The sequence below is a fragment of the Octopus sinensis genome, linkage group LG1 (genome assembly GCF_006345805.1).
Source record: "Octopus sinensis linkage group LG1, ASM634580v1, whole genome shotgun sequence".
NCBI classification, from domain to species: domain Eukaryota; kingdom Metazoa; phylum Mollusca; class Cephalopoda; order Octopoda; family Octopodidae; genus Octopus; species Octopus sinensis.
The window spans coordinates 145,957,854-145,975,353 of NC_042997.1; positions in this window are offsets into that span (position 1 = coordinate 145,957,854).

Sequence of the window (17,500 nt, forward strand, 5' to 3'; positions counted from 1 at the left end):
AAGTAAAAAGACAACGTACGTTTCATGGCTATAACTTCAATTCGAATTACAATTAAATTCAATTTAAAAGTATAGTCACTCCTCAGGTCAACAATAATAACAATAATAGTTAAATAAATAATCAAATAGAATTAAACAATATTTCTTAAAGAAATGAAAACATAATTCTTCTAATAGAAGAAACTCCGTTAACTAAATTTGAAACTTAAAAAGTAGGACCAGGTGTCTATCATACATTTATCATGTTAAAAACCTAAGGTAAAAAAATAGAGTAAATAGTTAGAAAAATGTATTTTATCTGTTTTATATATGTTTTATAATATCTTTTATTCTATATGATATAGTTTATGTCTATCATTGCTTAAATTACATAATAGTGATTTTTGTCTAATTTATATATATTTATATTGTGAAATTTGTTTTAATACTAAATTGAATTTTTCCCTGTAAGTTTGGAGTTACACTTCCTATTATTATTATTATTATTATTATTATATATACATATGTATATGTATATATATATATATAATATATATATATATATATATTATATATATATATATATATATATATATATATATACATATATATATATATATTTATATATTTTAATAGAAAAGACCGGCAGTTGCCTATAAATGCCTGTGAATTTTCTCAACGCTACCGATTTTAACAAAAGTAAAAGCCATCGTCCTGAGCCGATATAGCTTGTCGCCAATGTTATCGAAGATGTTGCTCTCAAATAGCAAAGAGTCGGAAAATATACCAAAAGAAATTTCGTTCGACTTTTTAATAGTTCTGCTAATCAACAACCCGGATATGAGCATTTTTTTTATTGATACCGAAACGATGGAAAGCGAAGCTGATACTGTTTGTGGTTTGAACTCAGAACTTTGAGATTCCTCACAAATACCATGGGGTGACTCTGTCCAACGCCCCTATGACTCTTCCAATTCACCGCCTTTTTAAGCTTAATTTTTGTAAATACTGAGATACAAGTTGACAAAAAATTGAAGGCAAGCACTCGCGAGTGAATGTTTTCATTGGTAAATAAAGTCATAACCTCTGACAACGTTTAGTAAATTAAATAAATTAATGTTAAGATACTCAATGTAACGAACAGAAAAAAACTCTAATTAGAAATCATTATACTACGAAGAGAATAGAAGATTATCTCGATGACCTATTTGAATTATTTCTGCCAAGAATTGTAGGGAACTCCTAAGATGCATCGGGCTTTTTAATCTTCATCGGTGAACTAAACTTTTTTTTATGGTCACTCCCATAGATCTGTTAGTACAAGCTTAATTTTTATCGTTTTTTTGTGTATAGCGTGTCAGAGTTATATAGTGTTTAAATACCTAGAAAGACAAACCCATTCAATCTGCGAAAAATAACATTGAAAGTACAATACACTATCTTAGGAAAAGAATAGTAACTCTGGTAATATAGACACTGTGTACGAACAAAAGATTGATGGTTACCATTGGAGCGTTGTTCGGTAAGTATTGACATGAGTTAGCAATAACAACAGTAGCAGCAATTCAACAACAACAACACACACACACACATATACGCATACACCCAAACACAAACGCGCGAGCGAACACACGCACACACACAAATAATACACACATACATAATCAGACGCACAAGAACGGTGCCACAAATTTGACGTTATATTTTGCAAACATATACCTACGCACATACTGAAATCCTAAGTGAAGAGGTGGCAAGATAAGAACTGTAATGCTTTTAGGAAGAAAAAGGAAAAGCAAAACGTGTGGTTATCCACATACAAACAAGCATATTAACAAAGATAGATATACTTTGCAGTGATTGAAGTCTATTATTTATGGTGTATTGGAGCGTATATAGTGCAAAAAAGAAAACTTACATTAATAAGTACCATTGTAGTCCATATACAAATATTTTTTCTACTCTAGGCACAATGCCCGATTTTTATAAATAAATATCATTGGACACTATAACATTTTATTTAAGAGAGAGTGCATATAATTTTAATTAAACTTGTCCAATTAGAAGATGATATGTCCATCACCTTAGCATGGCTTCCGAAACTAGTAGAGTGCGGAAAAAAAGATTAATGCACGAATCATACCTTTTCTGCAGTAGAAACCAGAGGTACTCAGGACTGAATTACTTTCACAGTGGAGACATGATCTGAGTGCTTATAAATGAGTTGACTACATTGATGCATCTAAAAGAAACGACCGTTCAGTAATCTGGAAATAAGAACCATACAGTAGATCGAAGCACTTAATTACACACCATACCGACATATATTTTCTATTTCTCTAAACATTTTCGTCTCGCTAACATGCACAGAAGTACGTTTCTAACAACAGGACTATGTCTGAGCCTATACGTATATATTATTTTCAAATTTTGACACAAGGCCAGCAATTTTGGGGAAGGTGAAAGTTGATTACATCATCTCCAGTACTCAACTGGTACTTATTTTATCGAGCCCAAAAGAATGAAAGGCAAAGTCAAACTCGGCGGAATTTCAACTCAGACCGTAAAGAGGGACGAAATGCCGCTGAGAATTTTGCCCGGCTAACGATTCTACCATCGTACTGCCTTCCTTTGCCATCATTATGTATATACTACCTGTATCATTATTAGGTTCGTCCTTCGTGTAGCTGAAGATGACCAGGTTATCACCTTCACAATTTGTAGGCCCTGGGGTGGCATATTTGGCCAATTTTGGCATGAAATCAGTGGTTACAACGAGGGTACAAAATAGGAGAGCGAAGATCCGTCATGAATCTTGCCTTCTATGTAGCCCTCCCCTTTTTAGCTTCTCTGATCCGTTTCGGTTTAGTCCCGTATACACAGCATTATGCCTCCGTGAGGAATCCTGAGCAAGATGAACCCATGTGTCCTTTTTTTTATAGTTGTCCCGAGTGCGTCCTCGGATCTCTTTACCTATGTATAATGAATATATATTTAGATATTTTTGCATGTGTGTGTATAAAACATAGTCACAAGTATCAGATTCTTCAAATGAGAACAAAATCTAGAAGCGTTTATCAGACTTATGTACATCGTATTTCCAAGACTAATTAGAAAATATGAAAAGTTATTAATAAAGATAATCAAACCACGAAATGTCAGAAAGAACATCCACACACATATATATTTAAATGTATGTATATGTATGTTTAATGTTTGTTTATTATGTCAACTTATATGTGTAAACAATTTAACATTAAACTCAAAGATTACGTAGTATTTTAATGGTGTACAGATTCATTTAATGGTATACAGATTCCCCTGACTGTGCTTTACATGGGTTCTTTTTGGCTTTATATCATCTTTGGCAAGTTGGGATTTTGGTTGAATGGAAAGGTAGGTAGGGTTACGTGTAGCGTAAGTAGATCAGGGAAGGATTTGTGAAGGAAAGACGAATTGTAGTGAATGAGATGACAGTAATGGAAAGGAGATTTATTTTAGTTTGGTACAGGAATTTTATCGTTTAGGGTTCAGTCGCAAGTAGAAGTATTGTTGTAAACAGTTATGTCAAATTCAAGTGCGATTTTTGTTGCTTTAGGCTTCACAAAAGAATGTTTGTAGGTAAACTATTTGGTCATACAGCGTTAGGTCACACTTAGGTTGAATTGGTTTTAGTAGTATTGGATCTCTATTAAGAAATTTTAAAGAGTATATGTATGTGCGTGTATGGGCGTGTATGTGCGTATTTGTGTTTGTATGTGTATGTGTTTATCTCTTGCAATCTAAAACTTCCAGAAATTTATTCAATAAGTAGCAAAATATAAAAGCTATTTTAAAAAATAGCTACTTGCTTCGCCACGCACCAAATTTAGAAATAGCAGTTAAAATACTTTTTCCACTACCATAAATAACACCCAGACAGTAACACGCTTATTTTATGTTGGCAAAAAAAAAAAATAAATAAATAAAAAATACACACGAGTTAGATTCGCTACATACGCGTTTCGGGATTATAGTAATTACTTACTTATTTCACCTCACCAGTGCAGCATTTCGAATATAAATTTGAGAGTGCTACAATTAAATATGTACGCGATCAAGCGTCATCGCATAACTGATATTTAACCGGCACTTCCAAAAATATACAGCCGAATGGGAACACGCATTTATCCTCAAAGCCAACGTATGTTAGAGTAATCTTGCAGAAACTGCAGTTTTTCGATCAGGGAGTAAATTATGTTTAGTTAGTTAGTTAGTTAATTTGGCTCAAAAGCAAATAGCAAGGCCATGTAGGGGGACATGGAGTTAAGTACAGGGTGGTGTTCATGTAAAGAGTTCAGGCCACTTGAGGTCCAGGGAGGCTTTGAACAAAGCGGTCGTCGGCATCTTCACCATCTCGTCTGGCAGCTTGTTCCACGGATCCGCAACCCGGACGGAGAAAGCTCCTTTCCTTCGATTGAGATGAAATCGTCGCAGGTAGAGCTTTTCGGAATGACACCGCAGCCGATGCTCTGGAGCAGGAGTGAAGAACAGCTCTTTCGAGAGGTTTCACTTTCCGCTTATGATGTTGTGGGCGAGAATGAGATTTTAATAATAATAATAGGGTAAAAATTAATTAATTAATTTTACCCTTTTATTATACATATATATGGAGTTTTAATGCAGGTGTTATTCATATTCTTTATACATATCCATCACATTCTGTCAAAATGTCTTATTGATGAGTTTGGTTTCTTTCTTTCTTTTTTTCTTTCCCTGATGAGAAGATTACATTGCTTTATACCATTTTATTCCTTTGGAATAATTCGAATATTGTTTTCGAAACATACGTCGGAAGTAAAAGAATTTGAATAACACCTGCGTTTAACTCCATTTATTTATTTATATATATTACACAAATTATTTCACACCAGCCCGGATTTTCTACCTTTACAAACAGGGTGTTACGTCCTTATTACTTGTGCGAGTTTTGCTGCCCTGGTAACTGTTTATTTATTTTTTCCGTGTTAATTGTAAACAAAGGGAAGATTCACACATCCATATATATATATATATATATATATATATATATTATTTATAGAAGGAGCTTCTACAGGACTAGAACTCTAGTCCTGTAGAAGCTCCTTCTATAAAATAAATTACTTTACTCTGCAATGTATTGAGTACCTTATTTACTGTGGTTAACCCCGACTCAACCCGGGACCTACATATATATATATATATATATATATATAGATAGATAGATAGATAGAGAGAGAGATAGATAGATAGATAGATAGATAGATAGATAGATAGATAGATAGATATATGTATATGTATGCATGTGTGCGTGCGCATGCGTGTGTAAGCGCACCAGCACTTATTTATTGATTAAACAGACGTTTTTATATATAAATGATAAAAGGAGATACGTTAGATGAATTGATAATTTAAGCGGCGAGAGTTTGCTCAAAATAAAAACGATATTTGTATAAGTTACTTGCAATGTTTGCAGGTGCTGCAGTTGTTTATATATTATATATGCCAGAATAAATGCATGCAATTAAAAATTGAAAAGATAGTAACACTGACAGCGTATTAATATACAATACACTGACACTACATCAACAATATATAATTTTAGTTTATTACGAATGTTGTAATATGGAATTTTGTCACATGAAATAATGTTACGTGAATGTTATAATATGAAATTAAGTTTGATTTATATCATAGGTTTTCTGTCTGATTTTTGTTCTTTGGTTTCAGTGATTTGTTTTCAGCCAGGATGGGGGACGCTGCTTTCACCATTCGCATTCATCGTAATACAATTCAGTTATTACTTTTGTTTGTTGATCATTATATCGATTTGCATTCATTGAACTACGAAGTCAAGATTTTGATTTAAACGCGTCCAGTTCAAATCACAGAACACTTAAACAAGCGCATATAGAGCGCAAAAATTCGAAGTCACAATAGTTTATTAATTTAGATTAATTTATTAGGAGTGATTGAGTGGTTAAGAAGCTTGACTTGCAGTTATGTGCTTCCGGTACCTTGGCTAAGCATCTTCTTATGTCTTCTACTATTGTCCTGGATCGACGAATGTCTTGTGAGTGAATTTGGTTGATGGAAAGTTTGTGGAAGTTTGTTTTATACATGTATATATGAATGCTTGTGTTTTTTGTGTTCGTGTTTATTTTCTCCACCGCCGGACATCCGCGTAAGATATCAGTACGGTAAGTAGCAGATTATATATATATATATATATATATATATATATATATATATTATATATATATATATATATATATATATATTGTTGTTGTTGTTGTTATTCATTCTCGAGCCATGCTTGGCTCATAAGGGCCGGTTTCTCGGTTTCGTTGATGTATAGGGTTCCCAACCTGGACGGGACGCGTGGAGCTTTCGGGTTTCGCTTATAAACACACACATCGCACGGTATGAGATTCGAACCCGCGATCCCTCGACCGCGAGTCCTCTGCTCTAACCACTAGTCCATATTCCTCCACACACACAGACACACACACAGACACACAGGCACACACACACACACACATTTAAAAGGAGAAACACACCTTAGCTATTCTTAACTGACTTTTATATGTGTTAATCCCCACAACCACTTAGACCCTCTGAAGAAGCCTAGGGGCACATCTACTATCCAAGTCTTGTCTGCTCATCCCTGCATAACACTGAAGAGATGGAGATAACCTGGAAGACTTCGTTGCCTCTTGGCAGAAATAGCCCTAAGGAACTAGTTCCTGCACACCCATTTAGTATTTTACCAGTTTGCTCATTTGCTCAATTGCTAATTTGTTTCTATATGCTTATATGTATTCACACCCTTGTTTATGCAGCTACCAGCTTTTTCCACTCGCTAATCTGTACCACTCATACATGTGTGTGTATTCATCCAATACATTTGAATAAATAGACACATTGGAATGTTTACCGGCTGATGTCTGTCGATTTTATATCCTCTCCGTTTTCTTATTTGCTATCACCACCTGTCTTCGTCTTTTGATTTTTTTCGTAAACTCTCCATATATATATATATATATATATATATATATATATATATTATATATATATATATATGGGGTTCGATTTATTCGAATAAACCCTTCAACATGTTGCCCCAGTATGACTGCAATCCAACAACGGATACAAGTACATGCGACAATATTCCTCAATCATTTATCTCCCTTGGATTGATGCATCACGTCATTTATCAAATTACTGCCACACAAAATATGCACATCTTCCATCAAAATATATATAAAAGTTAAACAATTTTATCATAAAGGTTTTTGTACAAAAGAAACTTGAATAATGAAAAAATATCAAAACAAGCGCAGGTATATCTATCGGGGAAATATAATAATGGAATTAAGTAAAAAAAATATACGAAAATGTAAAACAATTTTATATAACTTTTCACTCTTCTCATAAGATCAAGGAGAAAGACCAGAAGCATTAACAGTGGGAATTCTGCTGATTCATTGAGTCAAGTAATCAATTTATTTATTAGAATAGCTGTTGATGACAACCCTATCCTCATGTCATCATTTTCTTGTCTGTAACTTAATTGTAACAAATGTTACAAAAACCTGGTTTATATAGATATGTGGAGACAAAAGGAACAAGTCTTTGAAAGCTTGCTGAATAAAGGAAGTAGGAATGGATCTATGAGTTTCATTCAAAAATAAGCACAAACTGAACAAAAAAATAGTCGAGGACGGAAGAGCCTTCGGCTCCTTTTTTGCTGGTTAGTCATTCTTCACTTTTGACAGATCAATGGTAAAATGTCTCAGTATCTGTCTTTCTGTAGGTATAATGTATTCCAGAATGTAATGTTTCAAAATGTTTAAATATGTTGCACGTGAGAACCACTGCGTATGACTCAATAGAATTGGCTACTCAGAGCCTATTTTATCGTGAATAACTGTGTGTGAACAAGCGGTGATGAATGATTATTGCACAGATGAAATTAACAGCCTCAATAACTGCCTACAAAACCATTTCAAATTTTCAGGAAGATATTTTAGAGATAATGCATATCTGTGGAGAAACAATGCGTTATCACATGACATGTTTGTTTTTCATAACTGCAATGCTGTCTAATCTAACAACAATTATAGTTAAGGCTCCATTAGTAAAAGTTAAACAAACTATACTACGGAGACCGTTACTCTCAGAGAAGATTTCTGATTTCTGCATTACATCAAGATCCTTTGTGCCTTGATGCAGTTTCACAGAAGAGCAAATCATATTTCACTTCGCTTCGACTTGATAAAAGCTAGGAATTAACAACTTCGCAAGATTCATCAATTTGCACAGAATTGTTTGTTCAGTTCAACTAAATTACAACAGTTCAATAACTTCTCTTAATTATATCTTGATGGTTGAAGCAATGCCCGAATGAATAGTGTCATAAGATAGGTATATGAATTAATTCTTCTACTTCACTCTTTCCCTCACATATATGTTCCACTTTGCCGTTCACACAATGCTTAATGAACCTTTCCACAATGTCATAAAGTGTTATTTTGTCTTTGCTATTTATTGTGTTATGTGATAAGAAGCCGCAAGCATTCGTTTATCATTAGATATGAATTTTCGAGTTTAATATATTCACCAATATTCAGATATAATATATTCTCCTTCAGTCATGTGAACTTTTACTCTAGGAATAAATTTACTCCTGTTTGTGAGTCACTCACAGAGAAATATTTATATTTACCATTCTTTATCATTTATATCTATCGTCCTTTGTACAATCAGTGGAGATCAAATTCCACCCACCAAATCGTTGATTCATCAATTAGCGATGTTACTGAATTGAGAAAAAAACACAACTATACAAATATTGTACCCTTGAACATACTTAAATATGTAGAATATTCAGCCTTAAAGACAGTGCTCCACCAAGGCCTTTTCGATGATGAATAAAGTAAACTAAAGAAACCAAAAAAGAGATGAAAGAATATTAAGTACAAAGATATACTCAGGTGTATAGGAAACGTGATCAAAGGTATACAAAACGTGAGCAAGGGTTCAGCCTCCTAATTTTCAGGGAGAGTGTATGGAGGAACTCATTTACTAGTGCTCTTTTTATGGCAATAGTGTTTGATTTTAGAGAGATTTGCTGCCATTTCGAAAAGCTCGATGCAACCGCTTAGAGGCCCTCATGTCGGTTCGCTTATAATAAAGTATATAACACATCAGAGCGGCCATCATTTTTTTCTTTCGTTTTTGACTTCAATACTAACTTTCTTCTACTTAAAGAAATCTATATTATTGTCGACTGTGCCAGATTATGTGGAAGTATTGATTTCTAACAGATGAACAAAGCCTCAACTTTGTAGGGAAGATGTGGTCGATTATATCGACCCCAGTAGTTATTGTATTGACCCCAGAAAGATGAAGGACAAAAATCGATTTCGGCGGGATTTGAACTCAGAAAATAAATGTCCTGTAACTTTATACCACAAGGCATATTGTCTGACCTGGAGCCAAGCAAAAACTACATCTGCAGAAGCATTAATAACCGTGTTTAGATCGGCTCCACTAAAGAACTAAGTAATGTAATAATAGAAATACTTCGTTTGCAATTTCAATAAAATAACACTGTTTGGTTTGAAATTGCAAATTACAGTGCGAAAACAATGTTCTGCCGCTGAAATTAAAAACATGCCAGTATTTAAGGCGGTGAGCTGGCAGAAACATTAGCACGCCGGGCGAAATGCTTAGCAGTATTTCGTCTGCCGCTACGTTCTGAGTTCAAATTCCGTCGAGGTCGACTTTGCCTTTCATCCTTTCAGGGTCGATTAAATAAATACCAGTTACGCACTGAGGTCGATATACTCGATTTAATCCGTTTGTCTGTCCTTGTTTGTCCCCTCTATGTTTAGCCCTTTGTGGGTAATAAAGAAATAAGTATTTAAACGAGTAGATGAAACTTCGTCGATATCGACGATGAGCATTCAGTTTTTTTCGAACAACTGAAATCCTACTCGTGGAAATAACATGTATACAGCTGAGTATTCCACACATATATGTAAAAATTAAGTAAAATTCCTTCCCAAGTCATAGACTCATAGGATCGGTTTCCCGGTTTCCGTGGCATATATATTCCCCGTCCAGATATATGACGCCGGTCCGTCCGTCGCAGGATTACTCAATTTTGCTGGCTGAGTGGACTGGAGCAACGTGAAATGAAGTGTTTTGCTCAATAACACAACGTGTCGCCCGGTCCAGGAATCGAAACCACAATCTTACGCCACAAACCACTAAGCCACGTGCTTCCACTTCAAGCACGTAAACCCTTAATATAATTTTTAAGAAGGATTGATGTGTCACAATATGAAAGAACTGCATCTTTCAATTACAAGAAGCATCCGAAGAAAGCCAACGAAGAATTATCCCAATACTGGATTGGTATTTATGGACAGGGTAAAAGGCATAAATGACTTCGGCTAGGTTCGAACCCAGACTGCAGAGACCGTAAAGAATACAAAATATTCTATCTGATACTGTAATGAATTCTTTCTTTTTCTTTTCTTTTCTTTTTTGATAAGCGTATGATGTTGAACTCGCCGTTGTTTATTTAAAAGATTATTAGCTTGGGAAGTAATTATAAAACTTAGTTGTAGACTATGTTAGTTAGTTATGGGAGCCCTGTATAATTAAAAAATACTCAAGTGGCTGTAACCGATATTGAATATTTTCTGTACAGTCGAAAAATTGTGAAAGCAAAGAAAATTCAAGTTGTTTTCATAAAGATAATTAAGTCTGCCGCCCGTGCTACGCTGTGTAGTTTCTTTCAAAATTTACCAAAGCTAATTGCAATAAAAATATTTAAAAATCTAATTCTTTATAAGCATTATTTTGAGACAAGAAACTAAAATATTTCTCTAAAATATTTTAAATATTACTTGACCACCTTTCTACTTACCAAACGGAAAAAAAGAAAGAAGGAAAGAAAGAAAGAATTTAGTAATACTCGCTCAGTGTCTTATATTTCTATTTTCTTCATTTTACAATAATTTGTATTAGTGTGAATTATTAGCTGTCTCTGAGAAATATTTAATAACCTCTGAAAACTTTTGTTACCTCGAAGGGAAAACTTGAAAAGGAATTTTGACAGATAATTTATTCACGTCAGACATTGATAATTATTGACTTGCAGAATACTCCGTGTTGCTCAGACTGAAAAATGACTATACAAGTTGTTTTCATATTGCCTAGAATTGCTTTGAATGAAGATGTATTGTAATAGAAAACATTATGATAGCACTACTTGTGGATATATTATATTTTTGATTTCACCTGCCATGTTACAACAAAGAAGACTGTTAGATCTAGCTGTACGCAAAGCAAAATTTCTTAAACTGCGGTCCACAAACTATCAAAAGTTTCCAACAGGGTTTACTGATTGACATAATGAACCTAAATTTGCATGAGAAATTAAAGTATTCTAAATAGACTGGGCACATGTGTTGGTGTGTGTAAAATTGTGAGCATAACTTCTTTTTGTGCATTCAGTGAGAATTTTCATCTCGATGACATATGGCTGAAGTTTCTAAACTGGATTAATGCAGCTATAAGTTGATTCAGGAATCAGGCTAATTTGCTATTGTAGGTTGAAAATTAAGAAGTCGAAGAAAATTCATAGAATCAAACGTAAAGCACGTTGAAATGCAGAAATGATTAAATTAAGTATTTTTATTCTAAAATTTGAGTTTTCATGAAAGTACAATGAGAAAGTAATGGCTGTGCCGAGATCTGGGGCAGAAAGAAAAGCATTATAAAGAGAGGTGGATTAGATAGATTAAATAGACAGGAGAGAGTTTGATAGTGAGGGAGAGAAAGAGACAAGAGAAATTGATGGTAGTCACCAACCAAGCGAGGTAGGTAATCAGGCAAACAGATAAATGACCATAGAGATGACTAGAAGAAAGAGTGATAGAAGAATAGGTAATAGGTAAGATGAGAAACGCCAAAGCTATATATTGCTAGAAAGTGAGGAAGCGGGTTGGAGAAATTTGTTCACGATAAGGAACTCCAGGACGAAAACGGATCCAAGCTTCAAGCAGAAAATTTAGAATTCCTGAAAGGAAATGGAAAAATACCGTCGATTTCGATGGGTACTTTGCTGCATGTATGTATGTATGTATGTATGTATGTATGTATATACAAACATTGTCACACGCCCACACACAAACACAAATACATATACATCTATATACGTATGTATGCATGCTGTATGTATGTATATCATGGAGATAGCGATCGGAATAAAAACACCAATCGTATGTTTATTGAACATATATCGTTCTGTTTTCTTGTATTTTTGAATTTGTTAAATTTTCTACATCACAAATTATATCCTTATCTTCCCCCATATTTATATCTATTTTAAATACCGCTATGTTTTATCTAACCTAAGAAATCGTAGAAATAAGCAAAGCCATATTTAACGTCTATTAGTATCAATAAATATGTTCTAAATACTATAATAGCGCACCGATGAGAGAAACAACAATACGAAACTTAAAGTACAAATTCAGTGCAAAAAAAAAAAGAAAAAAAATAGAGTTTAATATTCCATATTGTGGAAAGGAAATGTAATACTGCAAAAACAAAACCAAAACAGAAGTCTCATAAATCGGAAAGGAAAATGAAGACATTCTTACACATTCACTTTTCCACCACTTCCTCTTTCTTATATTTCTCTGTTTGTTTCGCTTCATTCTCTCTCACACTCTCACTCTTTCTCATTCATAGACGTTTGCGCACATATTACTCTCTGTGTATTATAAGCGCACTTACTAAGCAAGTATTCACATTCACCAATGCACTTTCATAGTCAAACACATTGAAACATCTATACATTCGTTGAGGCACCTTCACAAGCACACATGCACACGCAATCAATAAACAGACATTACTTCAAAGAGAAAATCAAACAAAAATAGAATAAAAGCTATCTTACAAGAATAATGATCTTGCACGAATAAGAAAAAAAGAAAGAAAAAGAAGAAAGAATGCGGGATAAGGTTGGATGTGGGGAGTGTTTCAAGATATAAGAATATTTTCGGGACACAAAGCTAAGTAAATATAAACACTTAGACATTAATAGGTCTGGTATATGACAAATGGATTTTATTGAAAGATAAATGCTATAGAACATAAAAATATCAGACATAAAACTAATTTGGAGAGAAGTATTCTGTGTTACATTACGAAGAGTGAACGTTGCCTGCAGAAACTTATTCCAGTATATCTATGCATAGATAGTTTCACAAAGGAGTTAGTTTAGAAGCTCAGTTGACATTTGCCAGAGGTTGCATAAAACACAATCGTGAAATTATGATAATCATTCCATCTATTTCATATTGACACACTGACATAAATAAATAGAAACTAGCATAATTAGTTAACTAGTTATTTAGACTATAGATCAGAATGAGAAGGCAGGAATTTCTCCGAGTCAAGACCGCCATTCAAAGTCTCATTACCGGTCAGCGTTTGATGTTGCAGGTAATAGCTTTAACTCATAAATGATCCAGCTTACTTAGCTATAAATATGTGTGATAATATACGTTAGGTTAACATGCCTGCTGCTACAAACAGTGGGAACGCTGTATAGTTAACGACTGCTTCATTTATTGTAGTGAGTAGTTCAAAGCATTACCTTGTATATAAAGGGTCCCTGCTCGTTTCATTGCCCTAGATAAAGATAGAATCTTGTGAATTGATGGATTATGAGCGTTCATATTACGCATTAGGTGGTTATTTATGATGACAGAATACACATATATATACAATATTGGTTTCTAATTTTGGCACAAGGCCAGTAATTTTAGGGAAGGGCTAAGTCGATTAGATCAACTCCAGTGCTCAACTAGCACTTATTTTATCGATTCTGAAAGGATGAAATGCATAGTCGACCCCGGCGGATTTCGAACAAAGAACGCAAAGACGGCCAAAATGCCGCTAAGCATTTTGCCCGGCTTGCTAACAATTCAGCTAGCTCGCCGCCTTATATATATAAAATACTGGATTCAAATTTTGGCACAAGGTCAGCAGTTTCGACGGAGGGGGTAAGTCGGTTACATTGACCCCACTGATTAACTGGTATTTATTTTATCGATCTCGAGAGGATGATAGATAAAGTCGACCCTAGTGGAATTTGAACTCCGAAAATAAAGACGAGCAAAATGCCGCTAATCATTGTGCCCGGCGTACTAACCATTCAGCCAGCTTGTCGCTATAAACGTATATAAAAGTCTCTTTTTTATTCTAGGCACAAGGCCCGAAATTTTTGGGGGAGGGAGCCAGTCAATTAGATCAACTCCAGTACGCAACCTCTCGACCCCGAAAGGATGAAAGGCAAAGTCAACCTCAGCGCAATTTGAACTCAGAACATAGCGACAGGTGAAATAAGTATTTCGCCCAGTGTGTTAATATTTCTGCCAGCTCGCCGCCTTACATATTAATAATATTAAGACCTTGTTGATTTATTATAGATCTGAGGAAAAGAGGCACAGTGGATGTGATTTTGGGAGGTAGGTTTCTTATAATCTGATTTTAGAATCCCTATTTCTGGACAAATAGGCAGGTTGAAACCTAAAAAAACACGTAGAAGATTTTTACTGCAAGAAATAGAAACCTAACATTTAAAATCGGAATGAGATGGTTGGGTGCGGCCTTTTGGAAGTTTGCGAATTGAAACTGCTTTGGCGAGAGTAATTTTGGGACTGAGGCCCAACACACACACACACACACACACACACACACACACACACATACACACACAAACACAGACACACGCACACACGCATACGCATGAACACGCAGAAATATAAATGGTGCTCCAGCATGGCCATGGCTCGTGCGCTGAAACTAGATAAAATAAAATAAAATGAAAATAAAATACATCGTGTGAATGAGTGAGATGGAGAGGCAATAAAATTTATCAACTGAACACGATTGACGTAAACATCTTTCCTCTCCTCAACAGAGAATTTCAGCCTGGGAATATATATATATATAGTGAGAGAGAGAGAGAGGAGAGAGAGAGAGAGAGAGAGAGAGAGAGAGAGAGAGACAGACAGACAGACAGACAGACAGTCAGAGAACTTGAGACATATTAGGTCTGTCGTCAAATAAGTCAGCGTCGAATGGGAGACGTGAAACTGGTGATGGTCTAAAAGCTCGAAATATAAGGTCTGAAACGAATTTCAAATTTTAGAGCGACAAAGGTGATTCACGATATTTTGATCGGTATTTTACAACAGAAATATCATTATAAAAAAACCTTAATGCGATAGCTCACACTTGACAGTGACTTCTTGAAAACAACGCAAATTTTAAAGCATGTTCAAAGATTTGTAATGATAGCGCTCAATTATAACAGATTGTGGACGTGCGTGCGTGTATGTGCGTGTCAATGTATTTCTCTCTCTCTCCTACTACTTGGAAACCGGTGTTGGTTTGTTTACTAAGTAATACTAACTTGGCTGGTTGCTGCATGATGCTGTGATATTTTCATCCACCCAAACACTTAACACGTTCTCCATATCTCGGGAGATTTTACTGCATGTTAGTTTAGAAGCATTATATCCACTTGAATTTTGCATGGCAACTTTTAATTTGACAGATTTAATCTTTGGTTTCTTTGGTTTCTTTTTGTTTTGAGAGTTCAAGTTCCGATGATTTTGCATCAATACTTTCCTTTTCTCCTACTTTTACTCTTTTACTAATCCTTAACATGATGTTTAATGATACTGCTTACGCATACGTGGCATAATTGGTTAACAAGGAGACTGAAGTAACAGGGAAATTTTTGAGCTTTAATTAATTATGAAATCGCTATACAAGAGGTACGATGTGGAAACCTTTCAGAAAGCAAAAAACAAGGAGTACATGATTGATTGGGTCCTTTTATGCGTCCTAATAAAGCAAAGAAATGAGAATCTTCAAATTTAAGCGAGAAATGTCTGGAACGGAATGACACTGAGATTCGTGTTGTGGCTTTTTATTTTCGTGATTTTGACAGTTAAATTATTGAAACCTTAAACTGCGTCATAACTAGGAGTCATAGGAAACATAAAACGAATAGTAAATGTATACTTGTATATATATTTCATGTGTGTGAGTGTGTGTGTGTGTGTGTGTGTGTGTGTGTGTGTGTGTGTGTGTGTGTGTGTGAACGCGGTGATTTGGTGGAATTGTTAGCACTCCCGGAAAAATACTTAGCAGTATTTCATCTGTCTTTAAGCTTTGGAATCAAATTGCGCCGAGGTCGACTTTGTGTCTTATCTCTTTCGGGTACCTGATAAAATGAGTACCAGTTGAGCACTGGGGTCTATGTAATACACTTAGGCCAGTGCTGTAGATTGCTGATTTTGTGCCAACATTTGAAGCCAATATATGTATATGCATAGGGCGGCGAGCTGCCAGAATCGCTAGCACGCCGGGCGAAATACTTAGCGGTATTTCGTCTGCCGTTATGTTCTGAGTTCAAATTCCGCCGAGGTCGACTTTGCTTTTCATCCTATCGAGGTCGATTAAATAAGTACCAGTTACGCACTGGGGTCGATATAATCGACTTAATCCGTTTGTCTGTGCTTGTTTGTCCTCTCTGTGTTTAGCTCCTTGTGGGTAGTAAAGAAATAGGTATTTCGTCTGCCGTTATGTTCTGAGTTCAAATTCCACCGAGGTCGACTTTGCCTTTTATCCATTCGGGGTCGATTAATTAAGTACCAGTTACGCACTGGAGTCGATGTAATCGACTTAACCCCTTTGTCTGTCTTTGTTTGTCCCCTTTACGTTTAGCCTCCTGTGGGTAATAAATAAATAAATATGTGTGTATGCATGAGTGAATGTGTGTGTGTTTGAAAGCGCGCGCACAGGTGTGTATAAGTAAACTTAAAACGAAGAGTAAAGTGTACTAGCAGCATAGCTCGACGTTGCCCAGGTATGTAAGAGCCCCTAGTAGGCAACGACTAATCCCAATCTAGTCCTTTCCCTCTAGGGAACGAAGGCGCATGTGTAGGTTGCAATGTCTTCTCTTCACTCCCAAATAACTATCAAACAGCTATCGATAATTCAACCCAACCAATTCCTACCAGGAAGAAATTACATTCGAGACTTTACCCCCAACACCGCCACTTCTGCTAATAGCTGCTGCAGCCGCAAGTTATTCGAATACTTTATTGTTTAAACTTTCTTTATAACTACCACCCCAAACGTTTTACCTTAAATTTTTGACGTACCCTAAGGGTACTCGGATGCTACTTGCAAACTCTTGGTTTATTATAAACCGCTTTTGTCGTGTGCACCAAAAAACCATTTCCATTCGTTTGTTCAGTTTGGTCATTTTTGACTTTTCGTTGTTGTCACTCACATTGCTGCTCACTTTTTTGTCATTTTTGTACATTTTTATACATTTTGGGATACTTACCCCACGTGTTCCGAGAGTTAAAAAGGTCGAGTTGCGTCCCCTAGA